Genomic DNA, 6,092 nt, shown 5'->3' with positions numbered 1-6,092 from the left:
TATCAGTGATCACAGATATTAGAGATAATTCAAGTGTAGTTGGAGGATTAGATCTGACTTCTTTCAGATGCAGAGATATGAACTTAGTCTCTAGTGGTCTTCTGTTCAACCAGTGGTTTACTGATTGCAGATGTCAAATGAGCCTCAATGGCTCCAAACTTAGTGATACCCATCAGTGATACCCACCAGATTGAGTGGGAAAATACCTTTAGCCAAGCACAGATAATGAGCCAAAGTTCAGGAATGACATCAGAGGAATGGCTGCGTGAGAGATCCCCTTGTCCTCTTCCCCTAAAATTTCAATGAGTCGATCAACTATAACTCAACAAAAGATTCCCTGCTCAATAGAGGCAAGTCTGAGAAATCCACACATTGAAGCATCTAAAAGTGGGCAAATGATAGCAAACATGGGAGGCAAGAAGGGAGGAGAGCTAAGACAGCCAGGGACGCAGCCTTGTAGCCTGGAGCTTGCGGCCATGCTGGGCCTGAGAGGGGAGGAAGCCCCTGGTAGCAGGCGCTGCCTTCGGCAGGAGGAGCAGAGTCTGGGGGAGCACTGATTCAGGAGTGAGCAGTGAGAACTGTGACTGAGCCAGCCTAGTCATCTGAGCAAGGACATGGCGTAGGGGTTCTGCCACCACCGTCTGCTGTTGGGCGGTCATGGTTCCAAACAAAGGAATGGAGCCACAGAGCCCTGCCACCCATAGACTCCTAAAACTCGCCTTCAGTCACCCTTGGTGTCGTGTGGAGGAGTACATTATCTCCAAACCAAAAACAATTACAGCAGAATGGATATTTCCCTCTGTGACTGACCATCCCCTCGCTCCCGTGGACATTACCAAGAGGGCAAAACAAACCCCACCCCCAACCAACTGTGGCTACACTGACTGATAGCAGTCCTGGAGGTCACAGAGCTAAAAATCTTGTGATTCAGTCACCTACTGGAAAGCAGTAGGAAGACCTCTTTGTGGAAAGCTGCTAGAGAAGGGCCAACAATAAATGCACAGATGTGCATACAGAGGAGACCAGCAAATATCATGAATAACCACAGTAGTGAGGCAGCTCAGCAAGAAAATGAAAAATCTCCACAAAGCAAACTGGAACACAGGGAAATATCTATACTAATAAAAGGGTAGTATGCTAATTAGACTGGACAATTCCAGACAACCTTCTGCACATCCTTCCTCACAAAGCCGGGCCCGGGCAAAGAAGCCCGCCTGCGATCCCAGGTGCCAGTGCCTGCAGCCCAGGAGACAGAGAAAAGCCTCCCGCCCCACAGTCCCGGGTGCCTGCAGCTGGCCTGGGCGAAGCCACCCCCTCATGGTCCCCTGTGGCTGTGGCCTGCCCAGGCAAAGCCGGCCTGGGTCCTGGGTGCCTGTGGCCGGCCAGAGGTAAGGAATCCTGGGTCCCAGGTGCAGGGCCAAGGCAGAGGCGGTTAGGGGCAATCAGTCAGGCAGGCAGAGGTGGTTAGGGGTGATCAGACAGGCAGGCAGGTGAGCAGTTAGGAGTCAGCAGTCCCGGATTGCTAGAGGCATATCCAACTGCCGGTTTAGGCCTGATCCCTGTGGACATCCTCCAAGGGGTCCCAGATTGGAGAGGGTGCAGGCCGGGCTGAGGGTCACCCCCCACCCCCTGCACAAATTTCATGCACCAGGCCTCTAGTGTGATATAAATGACAGAGAGTTCAAGATTGCAACAAGATGCAAAACAATACAGAAAGGCAAAGTTCAGCAAAGCATATAGGACAACCTCCTTTGGGGACATTCCAACAAAGCACAAGCCTTGAAAATCACACTTCTTTCTCCTACCATCCCCTTCTTTCCCCATTCTACCCCTCCTCCATGCATTGGCCCAAATCTAGGACTGCCCACTTCCCCATTGAGACTTTATTCCTGGTACCATTCTTGGTTACATCCCCTTCCTTGAAATTCACACTGGCAGGACCAGCTTGGGGAATTAGCCTTGGGCAGCCAAGTCCTTCTTCCTGGCACAGATGCCAGCACAACTGTTCACTCAGAGACACCTTTGTGTCCACAGGGTATAAAAGACAAGAGTGTCCTGGACATATCAGTTCTTGGGTTGCACTAGCTGCAAATATGAGGACAATTCTGATTATCTCCCTCCTCAGCTGCTTCTTTGCAGCTTACAATGCCAAAGTCTTCTCCAAATGTGAGCTGGCCCGCCAGCTGAAGGCTCATGGAATGGATGGCTTCCATGGCTACAGCTTGGCAAACTGTGAGTATGAACTACTCATCCATCCTTTCTGTCTCTGCCCAAAGTGGCCCTCTTCTCCAACCCAGCAAACTCTCCCCAAACCAGCTTTCTCCCACTCCCCTGTCTGCTCTTCTTGTCTCTGTCCCCTCTGCCTTTTAATTCCTATTTGGTTCTCCTTTTCTCTCTTTCCACCAGGAATTATCCTATCATAGATTTTCTTTTGCTTCTCCCACAAATCACCTTCCCACCCAATGGCTTGGACATACGCAAAGCCTAACCTACCTACTTTTAGTTTTGCTGCCATCATCTTTGCTTTCACCTGCATTCTTTTTAGTTCAGGTCATTGGAGCACAATAGGTGTTGCCCTCCCACCCTCTCCTCTGCTCTTTTCTCTGCCAAAAACAACCTACATCTGCTAAGTTTGTCTAAGGTTGTTCTACTAGTGCCACAAGGGAGTTAGATGGGGATCATGAGAATAGAAGGCGAGGCAATGAAAAGGATTGAGAGTCATCTATCACGTTGGTGGGTACACATGAAACTATTTCAACTTCTCTTGAATATCTTCATTTTTCTCCATGCCAAACCTTCTCTTTCTTATTACCCCCGAAGATAGTTTGTCTGGAATTCCTTCCTAGGATTCTCCTCCACTACCTCTCCACCTCTTCTCTTGCATATACCTTGGGGTACAGAGCAAAAGTGCATATACGTGGCAAGAATTGGATATTTGGCTGGAAGCTGAGGCTGGAAAGGTTAGACTGTGGAACAGACTGTGATTGATTAATGATTGAGCATTCCAAATATTTAACAAATTGTTATTACATACTTACCATGGCCTCATTATTGCTTAAGCCTGGGAATACATCTGGATTACAAATGACTTCTAACATTGAGGGTCTTGTAGTCTTTGCATTTTAGTCTTAATGGACTTTCCTTTCTGGTAGCTGTGGTAAAGCACAAGTTGAATCTTATTATGGAGCATGCTCCCTTTTTTATCCACACCTTTTGCTCTCTCTGACACAGGGGTCTGCATGGCTGAGCATGAGAGTAGCTTCGACACCCGGGCTTTTAATGGAAGAAACTCCAATGGCAGTAGTGACTATGGGATCTTCCAGATCAACAACAAGTGGTGGTGCAAGGACAACAAGCATCCCTCAAAAAATGCCTGCAACATAATGTGCAGCAGTAAGGACTCTGTCCCCTCTGAGGGCTGGGTGGAGTAGGGGCAGATAAAATAAGTGCCAAATTCAATGCACTGCTCCCTAACACCTGACCCTCAGCATGCACTGTGGGAGCTGAGTACACAAAATAAAAGGGCCCTAAGTAATCTCACACTAAAACAGGATTCCACAGAGACCCTCCTGCTGAAAAGGGGGGAGAGAGATACACTGACCCTTGACTAAGCCTCACCTTCCTGAGTCCCCATCTCTCAAGACATGCTATGCCATTCCTGACACGGACACCTCTGCATCACCATTCCACAAACCCACATAGCACTCAGGACACACTAAGCAGATGCCTGAAACAAAGGCTCTCTCTAGTCCATCAAGTCCTGGATGCCCTCTGGAGAGAACGGGCTCAAAAACAGATTCTTAGCAAAGGCACCAAGTCCCGGCAAAATGAAAGGGAACCCCCCCCGCCCCCGCGAAGGGCTCCAGAGATAAAGGGTTTCTGAATCTCAAGGCTGTTTCCTTTGGGACTCTTCAAAAAATGATTAATTACTAAAACAGGAAAAGGGATTTTGTTCCCTCTACATCAACTGTATCAAGAGGATTGTGAGAGATCCTAACGGGATGTCTGCTTGGTAAGGAGACCGTGAAGGGCAGAGACCAGCCACTCTGCCAGGGATGGGCCCAGACTGTGTCTAGGATGCTGATGTGAGCAGCATCTCTGCTGTAGGATTTTCCCTGGGCTTTGTAAGGAGTTGAGACTGTTCTCCTGAGGTGAAATGAGGCAGAATAATATTGTGATGTTTTCACCCCAGGTATCACTGCAGCACCCACCCGCTTGTGTCTCAGGTGGGCAAGCCTTCCCGACCTGGGACTCTCCCACAGCATAAACAGACTCCAGCCTGCAGACCCTGCATTCCCTCTCCATCGAGCCCTTAGCAGTGGTTCTCAACCTTCTGGCCCTTTAATATAGTTCCTCATGTTGTGACCCCAACCATAAAATTATTTTCGTTGCTACTTCATAACTGTAATTTTGCTACTGTTATGAATGGTAATGTAAATATCTGATGTGCAGGATGGTCTTAGGCGACCCCTGTGAAAGGGTCTTTCGACCGCCAAAGGGGTCGCGACCCACAGGTTGAGAACCGCTGCCTTACAGACTTCTGACTCTGACTTTGATCTATGTTTTATTTCTCTATCCTTAGGGTGGCCTGGGTAAGTCACTGCAAAAATAAGGATTTGTCCCACTACCTGGCCGGCTGTCAACTGTGAGACTGTCCTTGAATATGGCTCCTGGAGAAGGTGGCCCAGAAGGCAGGGCAATGCTTCAAGATCCTAGGAAGCTCTGAATGTTCCCCCATCTTTGCCTGCAAAATAAAAATTACTGAAATTCAGCTGTCTTTCAAGTAGCATGTTTAAGGGCTGGGTCGTGATGAAGATTTGCCACATGATATAGACAGCTGGAAATCCTGTTCTCTCCAAGCCCACCATATCTCCTCTGGAAAGATACTTGAGGGAAAACCCTTGCCTGAGAAATTCTTAGGGGTTACCCATCTAAGCACACTGACATTTGAATATAGCATTCTAAATGCCAGCTTCTTTGAAATTCATTTAGTAGAGGTGGCTAATATTATTCTCCATAACCATGAAGGAACGTTCAAGATAAAACAGAAGAGAATTGTGGGAGAGATTTGGTTTAGACGTGGGGAAGAATTGGCAGAACATCAGGATGATTATGTTGGCTAGGGTAAATGATTAAGCTACTGTAATCGAGTCCCAAAAATATGGTGCTCTCACAAAATAGTCCAAGATAGGTAGAAAAGCTCCCTTGTCCCACACAAGACATTCAGAAACCCAGATTCTTCCCCCTGCATCTCCACCGTACTCTACAGCAGTGCTACTCCAAGTGTGGTCCGTGGACCAGCAGTATGAGCTTCACTTGGGAGCTAGAAATGCAAATTCTTGGGTCCACTGCAGACCTATTGGATCCTAGTTTTAACCTCTGTTTTATTAAACTCCCTGGGTGATTCTTATGCAGAGAAACATTTGAGAAGCACTGCCCTAGGGTACTATCTTTACCTACTTGGACAGAGCTGGATTGAAGGCACTCCCTACTCCAATTTTCTGGAAGAAGAATAAGTGTGGAGAAACACATGCTATGTTTTAAGGCCTAGGAAAGGCACATGTCACTTCTATTTATACTCCAAATACAGAATTTAATCACATGCCAATCCTAGAAGGGGGCCTGAGAAACATAGTATCTACATAGGTACTACTTTTGTTCTACTACAGTGGACAACTAGCAATTTCTGCCATAGTAACTAATAAATCACTTAATAAAGTAAATCATAATCACATTCCAGTAATGTGTTTCAAATGTACAGTCTGACTCATGGATATAACCATGTAAGAGTATTTTTTTGTCTCACCATACCTTTGCATTTATTCTGTGGGGTGGGTTCTTCTCTTGCTTCTGGATAAAAACTCAGGCAACTAGCACGGCTTCTCTAGTCACCCTCAGATCATGAAAGTACACAAACTCTGTCTCAGGAATCCACCCCTCTTTTCTCCAGCTCTTTTTTTTTTTTTACCTCTCCTGCATCTTTTATAGACTGACAATGGAATATCAACTAAAGATGCAAAAGTATATTTCATCAATCTCCTTTTATAAATATTTGTGGTCTTCCATTTTGCTTTGAAATGTGGCATCTATTG

Source organism: Myotis brandtii, unplaced genomic scaffold (assembly GCF_000412655.1).
Source record: "Myotis brandtii unplaced genomic scaffold, ASM41265v1 scaffold517, whole genome shotgun sequence".
NCBI classification, from domain to species: Eukaryota; Metazoa; Chordata; class Mammalia; order Chiroptera; family Vespertilionidae; genus Myotis; species Myotis brandtii.
The sequence above is the reverse complement of the archived record's forward strand: the minus strand, read 5'-3'. Positions refer to the sequence as shown.